The sequence below is a fragment of the Triticum aestivum genome, chromosome 3B (genome assembly GCF_018294505.1).
Source record: "Triticum aestivum cultivar Chinese Spring chromosome 3B, IWGSC CS RefSeq v2.1, whole genome shotgun sequence".
Taxonomy (NCBI): Eukaryota; Viridiplantae; Streptophyta; class Magnoliopsida; order Poales; family Poaceae; genus Triticum; species Triticum aestivum.
Window position 1 is genome coordinate 16,700,253 of NC_057801.1, and position 12,911 is coordinate 16,713,163.

The following is a 12,911-nucleotide window of genomic DNA, read 5'->3' on the forward strand; positions in this document are numbered from 1 at the left end:
GTGTTGCACGCACGTACGATCGATATGACCTCATTCGGACCTAGATAGCAGCTCTCTCACCAGCCAGCATCAATGCTAGTTATGCTCCACGAACGCACGGCACAAACCAGCTTGATTATTCATCCATCCATCCACTTTGTGCTTGCTAATTATGATATCAAACAACTTTCACATAACAGAAGAACTAATATGCGTAAAGGTTACACTCACTTTATTATATAATTTCAAGTATGTTATATTTTTACCTTATTTAGGCATATATCAAATACTAATGCTAAAAAGATAAAGGGATAGCAAAGCAATAAGCTAGCCTCATGTTCTACCAAAAAGGAGCATTCGTCTAGTATTTCAGGTTGGGAGTCTCTCATCAAATATCCATCAAGGGCACCCGTTAGTGATCGGTCTTTGTTTCTTCCTAATTCTAGTAGACATGATGAAGATTCAGAAACAAAATCTAGCAAATTATAAGTGATCATTGATCAAAGGGAACCTAATCAGTTTCAAATAGTAATGATTGCTGCATGGCAAGATCATTCAAATACAAAGGAAATACATTAAAAAGAGAACCTTGCTCTTGTGGAGATTAAAACACATTCCGTAGTCTGGCGTCGATGTATTCCTCAATCCTGATCAAAGCAATGAACTGAACCACAGTCCCCACCTGTTGCGTCTCCACAGTAGCAAGATGATCAGTCGATGGGATCATTGTTCATTGTTTTTGAGATAGCTCACCACGCGTGTCAAGTGGTATCAGTCGATGGGATCAGATGGGAGGCAACTGCGCGGGCGCCGGCAAGATTGCTAGGGCCTCGTGTAGGGCGAGGGTTTGGTACTTCCTCAATCGCCGAGGCGGCAGTTCACTGCTGTTGTGCTGCAATCGCTGGAATCGGACGAGCTGTATCTACTCTTTTCATGGTGCCATTGGGCCTCTAACCATTGTTGTAGTCTACAATTTGGGCCTCTAGCAGCCCAGACGCCCAGTAAGCAACAAGGAAACCACGTAGTCACGACTCACGACTCATGTACACGTACTTTTGGCTAAAAAAAATGTACACGTATTTGGTTTCCTGGTTTTTCTTTTTTTTGAGAACTGGTTTCCTGTTTTGTAGCGATCCTTCAGCGGGAGGGAGGCATCTCTATCTCTACTACTATTAAACAATCAAACATAAACTTTCTTAGATGCACCCCGTAATTAGTCCCACAACATCACACGAACCAATAAGCACCACACGATTAAGCCCACAAGTCTAAATCTAACCGCCATCATTGATTGAATATCTTTTTGATGTGCACTTAGCAATTTCCAATGACTGACCGTACTCCACCACGACGAGAGGAGTACTCGAACTACCGGTCCTCCGCCCCCAAATCCCGCATCCCCTACAATCATGGAAGGCAATCGTCCCGATCCTCAAATCACACAAATGATTTCCTTCCATGCATCATATCCTGCCTCCTGCCGCTTCTAAACTCAAACACACGCACAAGAAGCCTCATCGTGGATCATGTAAAAATTGCAGGTGCTACAATCAGGGGCCCAGCTGCCGTCCTTGGGAGCGGCTCGCCGCCCGGCGCTCCTGCACTCGGCCGCCGCCTAACGCACACCGGCCCCTCCTTAAGGGCGGAGTCTGCGACTGCTAGGCCATGTGGGAGTGCGGGTGACTCGACTCGAGGCGGTCGGGATGCGGGATCCAGGTGTCGGCGGCGCATCTCGCGAGATCAGTGGAAGGCGCCGACGGCGACAACGAGGCGACATGGAGGAGCTCGGGGACGACGCCGGCACTTCTGTAGATGCTGGGAATAGGCAGAGGTGACCAGATCTGGGGCGGCGGCGACAGTTGCAGACGACTTCGGTGGTGGCGTGATGCCTCCTGCACGGCTGCATCGGTGGTTAGAGAATGAAGGAGGAGGAGAGAAAAGAAAAGAGGAGGGCGTGGTGGCGTGGCTCACCGTTTGGTCGCCGGCGGCGGAGGAAGACCCGTGTTTTACCTTCGACGGATTGTGAGGCCCAAGAAGTTTCAATGAAAAGAGGAGATAGCGTTCGTACACATCACCAGAACCATAAAGGTAAACATTCATTTATGCATTTCCTCATAAATTTGTTTCCTGGCAATTTTTTACATATTGTTACGAATCATTATAGAATTAGCTAATTAGTGGATCATGTCTTTACAGTTCGCTGGATATATAAGTGTAACATATCCATTACAGTGGGGAGCACAAGCTTTTGATGCTGGTAAATTCTTTATCCTGGTCACTACTTTTTTTTCTTGCTCTTTTGGAGGTACTGTGAATAAATGATGATAATTAGGAGGTACAGATCATTGCTAGATCAGAATATGGGATGACATGCAAGCATCTTCCTTCATTTGTTTGTGTGCTCTACGGTGGGGGTAGTATTTTGCTGGCAGCCTATTTGGAATCGATAATGGATCGTCTGTATCTATGTAACTAAATGGGTGTTTGTTCTTACTTGACATTTGTGTTCAGCACCATAAGATTAACAAACCATGGTGCTATTATTTTAAATTTAGGCCATGTCTCCTTCAGTCTGCAGTTCACATTGTCGTAGTATATGTAAACACTGTTTCTAAATGCCAAGCTAGATAAATGTACCTATACCAACTTTGTTGTCGCACTATTTTGTTGCTTAGGGACAAAACAACGATGAAGCCCCATGCTTTTCTAACCCAGTGACCGCTTCTGGCCTCGCCAAGGTGACGGGGGATGAATTATCCATGTTAGTGCTGTTAATTTTGACTTGCAACATCTAAGATAGATTCTGATATTAAAACTCCATTGCTCAAATTTTATCTTTTCCCCTAAGATGGTCAGAATCTGTGATGCTGAATTACACCCAGTTGGTATTTCTTCCTTATATAGGTGTGTCATCAAGGCTTAGATGTACTAGAGATGATGCGAACAAGCTCCTTGATCCCTTACGAAGTTACAATTATATCTCACAGGTCTTGGCATTTGTTGGCCTTGCTCAACTGAAGTCTTCTCCGGCATTGTGTGTGTCTTAAACTCTTAATTTAGGTCCAACATTTGGTACGCTCACAGCTACTTCCTTTGCAGCTTTCATGTTGCATGCGATTAACCTGAAGATCTCCATGTACACTCTATGGCATGGTTTGCAAGAACTCATCTTGCAGTTTTGTTTACACTAGAATACGCTATATAAAAGCTTGTTCCATATTAATTTTTAAATTCAGATTGTCACATTCCGATATTTTTTTTTTTGTTAATGATGAGATATTTTGCCATGGTCAATACATAAAGAAACATGTCTTGATTTTTCTCTTGAATCGTACCTGCAAGTTTGTCAACTGTTTAGTGAAGCTTTCCTTCAAAATAATTCTAAATACTACAGGAAGTAGAGTAAGACAGTGACAGTTACTTTCCTTGCTGATGTTATTGCTCAGGTGAAGGTATTGCTATCCATTTTTTTAGGTTGAATCTATGTTCCGAGCACTGGTCATCAAAATGGAGTTTCTGCGTTTTCTTCGTACTGGTGATCACGTGTTCGACCTAATGCTTGATCGCTAGCAGTTCTATTTAACTCCACTAATTAACTTCTATGTCAATATTGGCCTGCAACTTGGCAACAAATGGCAGAAATGACACAACTATGAGGGCGCCATTTTATCCTCCGTGCTTTCTGTTTTTGATGATCATAGGTATGTGGATCACACTCCTTTGTATACTTCTTTCCAAGGGAAGTGAAGATTTATGTTTTTTAATGTCATCCAAGCTGCATTTCGGTTTTGTTAAGAGAATGTTAGAACTGGACTATTTGTTTGGACAAAAACAACATGGGAGCTTCTTATTGCACAGATAAAAACTAATTAAGCATTACTTTTTTAATGTCATCCAAACTGCATTTTGGTTTTAGCATTACTTACTCATAATATGGGACCTCGAATTTGTGATTTATTGCATGTCTGTTTATGTTCCTTCTCAAACTTAAGCCATTTTTTCTCCTAATGCTATATGCCGTATCTCAAGATTTTGTTGCTCTTCGTTCCAATTTTTTGATCTGCAGAACAGTGAAAGGGGACAAGGCTGCACATAAATTTCATGCTTAGGAATGATTTCAATCTTTCCATTCCTCATAACAGTGAGAAGGGCAATAAGGCTACACTTACAAACTGTGTTCATGAAATCAATATCATCAACCAGCAACTCCAAGATTCAAGTGTGGATGCGAGGTATAATAATTACAAATGTGACTGGCCCTACTTTGGTCATGTTATCATTTTCTTAGCATGAGCATTTCTTATAGGTTGTTTTTCTTCTTCTCATTGACAAGATGCTATTCAGTGTGTTTCAGATTTTAGTCTTCATACTCCCTTCAGGCTGTTATCTCTACAGTCTGACGCTGGCTGCTTCTCACTTTTATGGATGACGGACTTGGTTTTCTCATAGTGAAAGTCATTTATTGAATTTTATTGGTACTGAAATGGTATTTGCATGTGTGTCTGCGCAAATGGAGAATAGTGGTGAACCCTTTAAATTATTCATTGTCCAACAAGGGAATCGAGCTTCTATTGGATAAAATTGTAATAATATGACTTGCAAATTTTGAATGATTGTATATTTGACGAAAAATACGATTGCCTGAAGTCTTAATATATGTATGTTTGTCTAGACGTGCGTTGCACGTGCATGTTTACTAGCCGAACGAAGCGGTTTTCCCCTCGACGGTGCCCCCACGCTCACTTTGGGGGCCTGTGCGGTCGCTCACATCCGCTCCCCCTCATCGACGGGCCTGTATTTAGTTGATCCAACGGTTAGTATGGATCAGTCAAAATTTTGCTCTAGGTTATATTGGTAATTCCCTATCAGGGGTAATCGCATCCGGCGTCGCGTGCGTATGTCCTCGATGAGATCGGATCAGCGTGTGTTCTCGATGCCGACTGCGTTCTGTGTATCAATCAACCTGCTTGTGCTCGCTTCGTACATGCGTTCTTTGCCAGAAAGAAATTGCCGCGATGAGTCGCGCCTGCGCCAACATTTCAGTTCATCCCGGGCAACAAAGTAAGCTTCAGCCCCCCAAGCCCATGGAGTTCTCCGTTGACATGCATGCACGCCCTTCTTGGCCGGCCGGGCATGGACGACGGCAACGAGGAGGATCCCTTTTGTATGGAGGCGTTGGGCTTCATCCAGCCGATGAACGTAGACGGCAGCAGAGGAGCGGACGGCAGGGCGGACCCAGCTGGAGATCTACGCCATGCGTGCGGCCTCCAGCAAAGAGCCCGAGGTGTCCGGCCGGCAACATGCTCGACGTCGACTTCGGCTTCTCAGTTCACCTCAGGCCACCTCCCGAGGAGGCCATCATGGGAGCTCGCCGTGGCTGACAACGAGAGGTCGCATCTCAAGCTTGGCCATAGCAACTCGTTAGAGGATGACACTTGGACAATGGGAGGAAGGCTTGGCCATGGCGGGAAGAAACCTGCATGCGTGAACCTGCCTAACGAGATTGATGAACAGAGTGAACTACCTAAAATGCCTCTAATTGATCAATATACTACTGAAAATCTACTGTAGTACCAGCTAATCTGGACCCTCAACCCACAAAAAAATGAACGGCCCCCATAGACCTGATGTACCGTAAAAGATCTTGAGAATAGATTTTATAAATAAAGCAACATGAGACAAGTACATTTGATTACCAAGCTCTCGTTAATTACCGACAGCATTAAGTCAGAGAGGTATATGGTCAGTATCTTCATCGGTGAATTCATCACATAGCAAGAAAGAAAGTTAGGGTTCGTGCCTCTCGCCGGCGCCGGCGCAGGTCCGCCTCCTCTCCGGTGGCCCTAGGGCCATGGAGGCGCGGTGGATCCTGGCAAGGGCCGGCGGGAGGGCTCCGTTTTTAGTCGGGTTTTTTTTAATCTTGTTAGGGTTTGTGTCCTACTCAGGAAGGCGAGACGGCGGCGGCTTTCTGAAGATGGAATAAAGGTCTCCCCGCCTAGCCCCCCGTTCCGGCGGTGCGTTTAGCATCGTTGGTGGGCGTGTGGAGGTGTGTCTCCAGCAGATCTATCTTTGGTGGATTTGCTCGGATCTCGTCGTTGTTCATCTACGTTCGTGTGTCTTCGGTTTGGATCCTTCCGATCTACGTTATTTTTCATCGACGGCGGTTGCTGTTCCGGGGTGCTGGTCCTTTGGGGCCTTAGCACGACGACTTCCCGACTGTCTACTACAACAAGTTGTGCCTGGCTCCGGCGATGGAGGGGCGATGACGGCGGCGCGCCTGCGGCTCGCTTCGGTGCTTGTAGTCGTCGCTAGGTGGTCTACGAATCTGGATGTAATTTTTATTTCTGGTATTCTTTGTACTGCCATGATTGAAGATGAATAGATTGAAAGTTTTTCCGCAAAAAAAAAGTTACCAACAGCATTGACTCAACTAGTGTGTATTGCAGATTTACCGCATTGAACAAAAAATATTCGGTTTATGTGTTTCAATGCGTTCTTTAGTTCGTTCGAATCATTAAAAAACAGTAATGATAACTCCCGAACGTTCGGGAGTTAAGCATGGCAACCCGAATGGGTTTAGATGGCAAGTTTAGTTTGCGTGAGACTAAAAAAACATGGCAATTTTCTGGAAAAAAACCCCGAAAAAGGACGAAGTTGCCATCCCCTATCAACTAAAGTTGCCATCCTCTATGAACTAAAGTTGCCATGTAAAAACGTTCGGGACGAAATGCTCAAAATCCGAACGTTCGGGAGTTATTGGATTCCTTAAAAAAAACATGGAACATCCACTCGTTTGGGTTAAGATTTACCTGGTTGAAGCTTGGACTAATTTCACACTTATTGGCGATGAACGCTACATCCTGGTCCATTGCGTTTTATCAGTTAGAGCATCTACAACCGGCACTTTCAAATCCTCCACAAACGTCCACAAACACGACTGGTCAGTGACCGGATAGGGGAGAGAAGGAAAAAAATTGACACAACAGGACCCCTCATATATATCATTCCTATACGTTCGGGCTGTCCGCGAACCCTCATATTGAGGACAAACTTTGGGAGAATATGAGAGCTTGTGGACGTGCCCGGCCAGTCCGCTACATAGGACGCGGCCCACCGCGGATCATTTTTTTTCTTTCTTTTCCTTCTCTCTCTTCATTTTCCACCAATCATGTGCAAGTGACCGGACATATGAGAAAGAAAATGAGGAGTGTGGTTATATACACGGACAAATAGGGGCTCAAAACAGACACACCTGGTCACAAGACACACCTGGATAGATAGGGATCAGGTTTGGTAAGTCCAGCTGTAGATGCTCTTATATATAATTTTTTGACGCAAAATAGATGCTCTTACATGCTTAACTTGTGTGTGCTGCCCTGCTGGTCGTTATTATCTGCCACAGTTTTGACCTAAAAGTTTGTGCTTTCTTACGTGGCCACCTCACCCATCTTGTGATTCTCTCTTCATTCATCTTAACTGAGCAAACACAAAATAATTATCCACGCAGGGGAAAAGTCCACATAGCTACTACCTATTCGATCCATATATTTCTCGCCGTCCATGTCATCGGACAGACCACTCATGCACAGTCACGATCACACACCATGCGTCTCGAGCTAGTTGATCCCAAGAGAATCACGCAGGGATTGCAAGACGATGAAGAGGATAATCTAAAATAGACCATTCCGAGAACGATGCAGGAAGCATCGAATTCAGGTCGATGCTAATCCCTCTTAATTTCTCCAACGGACCCCTATGAAGTAGTAGTGTAACAACTAACAAGAGGTCTAACCTAAATTAGTTTGGTCTGAGGAGTACGGACGTGAGATATTCCATCACTCCATGAGTTAAGTACGTGAGGCAGGGCCACACGCCATGTGCTAGTGTTGCACGCACGTACGATCGATATGACCTCATTCGGTGGGGCTGGGACTTGCTTTAGAGCCCAGGCCTTTATTTTCTCTTAGCGACACTGCTTCTGGGGGCTTTAGGAGGGGGAGGGATGGCTCCCCCTCCTCTTCATTAGTATAGTGCGATGCTTGTCTCAAAAAAAAATTAGTATAGTGCGATGCTAAAGGGAGTTTATTGCTTTAGTAGTTTAGTCTGGTTTCTTAGTTGTACGACTGAATGATTTCTTTTAATGAAAATCGGAGAGGACACTCTCTTTTATAAATAATAATAATTGTTGGATCACTCGATCAGTTAAGTACTGGTGCAGCCCACTAGCATGCATGCATGCATGCTGCATGGGACCTTCTCATCTGATGATCTCTGTCTGCCACGCAGGAGGCCTTGATTGATCGATCCATCCACCATCCTACCTTGCATTAGCTTGCTTAATAATCATGATAAAAATCCAAGACACAAAGCCATGAAGAAAAGAGACGAGCCAGAGGAAGAGAGGTCGCAGTTGCATGAGGTGTTGCCACCGGAGGATCATGCGCTGTCGTCGCACAGTAACTATATATATATATATATATATATATATATATATATATATATATATATATATATATATATATATATATATATATATATATATATATATATATGCCTATGAGACTCAAGCAATACATCAACAATTTCACCAATTCTCTTTATCCCTTCTAACATGGTATCAGAGCACCCTGTGAGCGACCTGAAGCGGCGGGCGGCGGATATCGACCACGGCGTTCTTCGCACGGCTACTTCGAGCAACAGGTTGCCGCTACGTCGCCCCGTTGGGCAACAACGCCGCCGCCCCGTGGTTCTTCTCCCGGCTGCACTGACCCACGTCACCGCTGTGTCGCCCCTTCGGACTGTAGTGCAGTGGCCCGCGGTCCACCACCGCCCCGAGGCCGTTCGCTCCAGGGCGTCTCCGTGGTTGCACCGACCCTCGCGCCGCCGCTGTGTCGCACCGTCGGGCCGTAGCGAGCGTGGCACCCTCTTTGCATACCCAGTTTGGGTCCACATCTCGATAGTTCACGTGAGTTTTTCGTACAAGTATCTCACGACGCCGCTAGTCAGGCCTAGCACAAAGAACTCATGTGGCCTCTCCTTGCTCCAACGCATGGGCACTGGAATCTCGAGGATGGCGAAAGTGATCTTCTGGTTGTAGGTCCAACAAAGACCGTTGTTGAGCTAGAAGGATAAGAGCCTCATCAGAGTTTTCACATTTTCCACATCTGTGACCGTCGATGCTAATGCAGGGGTGTCAACCAAAATGGCTGCTTTATCGAGCCACCTGCACATCGTAGTAATGCTCATAAGAACATGAAAACATATTAGGCTGAAACAACGGACAAGCAATTGTAATCTACCTAAGTCTATCAACCATGAAAGACTATTTAACTTAGGACTATCGGGGGTTGAGCCCTTCCTCCCCACCTTATGTTAGAGCGTGGGAGGGGGGCGCTAGCCCCCTCCCCTGCGCGTCACCGCGCTATATTTATGTATTATTTCTTTACATTTGATGGGTGCGGGTTTTTACCATCTCATTCCATTCACAACAGAGATCTCACCGATTCTTTCACCCATTGTGATGAGTGTTGCACCCACGTTGTGGCGGTAACTACATCCTTCATCCTCTCTATCATTGGCATCCTTCATTACGCCGATTTTTACCATCTCGTTCTTTCGCCAATTGTGATGAGTGCTGCATGCAGACCCAGACGAGGTGGGTCTACTCTAGTGTCTCGTATTTCATTTGACTAGTTTTTTCTCCCACAACATTTCCATCACGTGGCACCTACACGTATCTTCAACCCTCCTATTATTCCTTCCTACCAATACAACAGAGTACCCGGGTGGCTACACTAGAGAAGGCGGAAGCTCAATAATGTCTCCGGATTTTGCCGACGACACTGTTGAAGGAAGGAGAAATCTCTTCGGGTTAATTATTAGTATGCGTTTTTTTTATGTTTTTGAGCTATGGTAACATTCTGTATGACTTTAACTAAACTTCTTTTTGTGGGGAGCTAAGCTGAACTTGTCAAATCCTTAATTATCTGCTACAGTTTAGCCGAGCAGTTTTAACATAGTTCCTCTTACCCCTTTCTATCACATAAGACATAAGAGATTATAACAGATCTAAACCGTTGATTTCATGAAGTAGTGAGTCCGAGCTCGGACGTGGACGTTTGGTTCCTGGTTGTATCTACACCCTATATGGATTTTCTTAGTAATTCAACAAAAAGTAAAAATAAATTGAAAATATTTTCAAAATAAACTTGAGCTTCCATTGTACTTGTGAGAGAAAAATTCAAAACAAGGAAAACCCCCCTTTGACTTCTTTCAGAAAGAAGACATTATTTAGCTAAAATAGTGTGAATAGTGACCTATAATAGCAAATAAATTTTGTCTTTTTTGGGCTGAAGTCAACATTGGTTTTTTTCGTGAAAATTTTGTATACTTGTGGAAAAGAAAGTCAAGTTTATTCTAAAAAAACTTCTGAACTATTTTGACTTTATGTTTAATTATTAAAAAAATCTCATATAGAGTGTGTATGCAACCAGATTCCAAAGTGTATTTTCCGTCTGAGTAACTCTTACCTTCCTACTTCCCATGTAAAAAGGGGTGCTAAGAGCGACCATGTTAAAATTTGCCCAGCCTCAAAGTTCCTGTTTCTAACCCGGGTCGGGCCATCTCACTCATCTCGGGTGCTTATTTGTCGATCGTTGCGGAGGGAACACAAAGCATGTGAGGAGAGAAACTCCAACCATGCTTGATCTCTTGCCGGCTAATGGATAATCGTGGTCACACCAAACACTTTCGAACTATTCATAATTAATCTTGGTAGTACGAGGATCGTCAGAGGTAATAAAAATTATAATCAGGTCTCTTGATCTTCTAGCTATTACTACAAGCACTGGAGCTAGTCGAAGACAATCATGACAGTACATAAAACACTAGAGGTAACAAAAAAACAACCAGGTTCGTGGATTACCTAGCAACGACTACAAGCAGCGAAGTGAGTCAAAGGCGCATCGACCTCATCATCCCCTACCAGAGTTGGGCAAACCTTGTTATAGTAGACAATCGAAAAGTCATTGTGCTAAACCCCAAAGAACTAATGCACCAGAGCAACAACCATCATCGATGAAGAGAGTCCTAAATAGAAATGATCAAATATGTAAACACCCAAACAAAAATGAACAAAGATAAGATCCAAACAGAACCACCGCAGACCAGCGCCGACCGAATCCCAGAAGATTCGACGCACCTCTACATGTCTTCCAATGATGGTAGATGCACCCTCGGGGCTGGGATCAAATGTGTGAGACATTATTCCTACCTAGGGACATTGCCGTCGCCACACAACCCTAACCAAGATGATGAACTTAACAAAATCGAGAACAAGGTCCCTCCCACCATATCTAGTTGATCTCAAAAGAATCACCACAAAGCGATCTAAATAATAGAGTACAACTGACACCGCCAAAGAAAGATGCGACAAACTGTTGGGGAACGTTGCAGAAAATAAAAAAATTTCCTACGGTTTCACCAAGATCCATCTATGAGTTCATCTAGCAACCAGTGATAGTAGTGCATCTACATACCTTTGTAGATCGCGAGCGGAAGCGTTCAAGAGATCGGGGTTGAGGTAGTCGTACTCGTCGTGATCCAAATTACCGATGACCAAATGCCGAACGGACAGCACCTCCGCGTTCAACACAAGTACGGAGCGGATGACGTCTCCTCCTTCTTGATCCAACAAGGGGGAAGGAGAGGTTGATGAAGATCCAGCAGCACGACGGCGTGGTGGTGGATGCAGCAGGGTTCCGGCAGAGCTTCGCCGAGCTTCTGCGAGAGGGAGAGGTGTAGCAGGGGAGAGGGAGGCGCCAAGACTTCAGGGTGCGGCTGCCCTCCCTCCCCCTCCTTTATATAGGGCCCCAGGGGGGGCGCCGGCCCTGGAGATGAGATCTCCCAAGGGGGGCGGCGGCCAGGGGGGTGGAGTGCCCCCCAAGGCAAGTGGAGGCGCCCCCCACCCTAGGGTTTCCAACCCTAGGCGCAGGGGGGCCCAAGGGGGGGGGGCGCACCAGTCCACTAGTGGCTGGTTCCCCTCCCACTTCAGCCCACGGGGCCCTCCGGGATAGGTGGCCCCACCAGGTGGACCCCCGGGACCCTTCCGATGGTCCCGGTACAATACCGGTGACCCCCAAAACTCTCCCGATGGCCAAAAATGCACTTCCTATATATAATTCTTTACCTCCGGACTATTCTGGAACTCCTCGTGACGTCCGGGATCTCATCCGGGACTCCGAACAACTTTCGGTTTGCTGCATACTCATATTCATACAACCCTAGCGTCACCGAACCTTAAGTGTGTAGACCCTACGGGTTCGGGAGACATGTAGACATGACCGAGACGGCTCTCCGGTCAATAACCAACAGCGGGATCTGGATACCCATGTTGGCTCCCACATGCTCCTCGATGATCTCATCGGATGAACCACGATGTCGAGGATTTAAGCAACCCCGTATACAATTCCCACTACAGGAATCTGCTACTTTGCCATCTGCCACGGCGGATGTCAAAGGCATAGATGGCGGACGGCAAAGACCTTTGCCGTCAGCCGCGGACGGCAAAAGGTGACGGCAAAGTAGGGGACGACAAAGAGCTGCGTTGTCGTCTGCTTCGGCCAGCTGACGGCAAAGGGGCCTTTGCCATCAGCAGCGGACGGCAAAGAAGACGGACGGCAATAAATGCGTTGTTACTCCGTTAGGTGGTTAACGGCAGGCCTTTGCCGTCCGCTGCGGACGGCAAAGCCTTTGCCGCCAGCTGCTGATGGCAAACTGACCAAATTGGTCAGCCTCCCAGGAAGCACAGTTGTCTGCCACGTGGCCTCTTTGCCGTCCGCTGCTGATGGCAAAGGTCTCTTTGCCGTCGGGGGCAGACGGCAAAGATCCTGCATATTGTCTCTCTTTTTGGTTTTATTTACTCCAACAATTTT

The 12,911-nt window shown here is 45.8% G+C and overlaps 1 long non-coding RNA gene across 2 annotated transcripts; it reads left to right on the forward strand.

Moving 5' to 3' along the window:
• Nucleotides 1-1,348: 1,348 nt before the first annotated feature.
• LOC123064369 (uncharacterized) lies at nt 1,349-4,657 on the forward strand. 2 transcript variants are annotated; one of them, XR_006430688.1, is made up of 6 exons: nt 1,349-2,067; nt 2,176-2,236; nt 2,967-3,051; nt 3,426-3,680; nt 4,046-4,211; nt 4,324-4,657. It is a non-coding gene; the product is annotated as an uncharacterized lncRNA (long non-coding RNA). The 2 variants fall into 2 exon arrangements; XR_006430689.1 differs by having other exon boundaries at nt 4,334-4,657.
• The last annotated feature ends 8,254 nt before the right edge of the window (nt 4,658-12,911 follow it).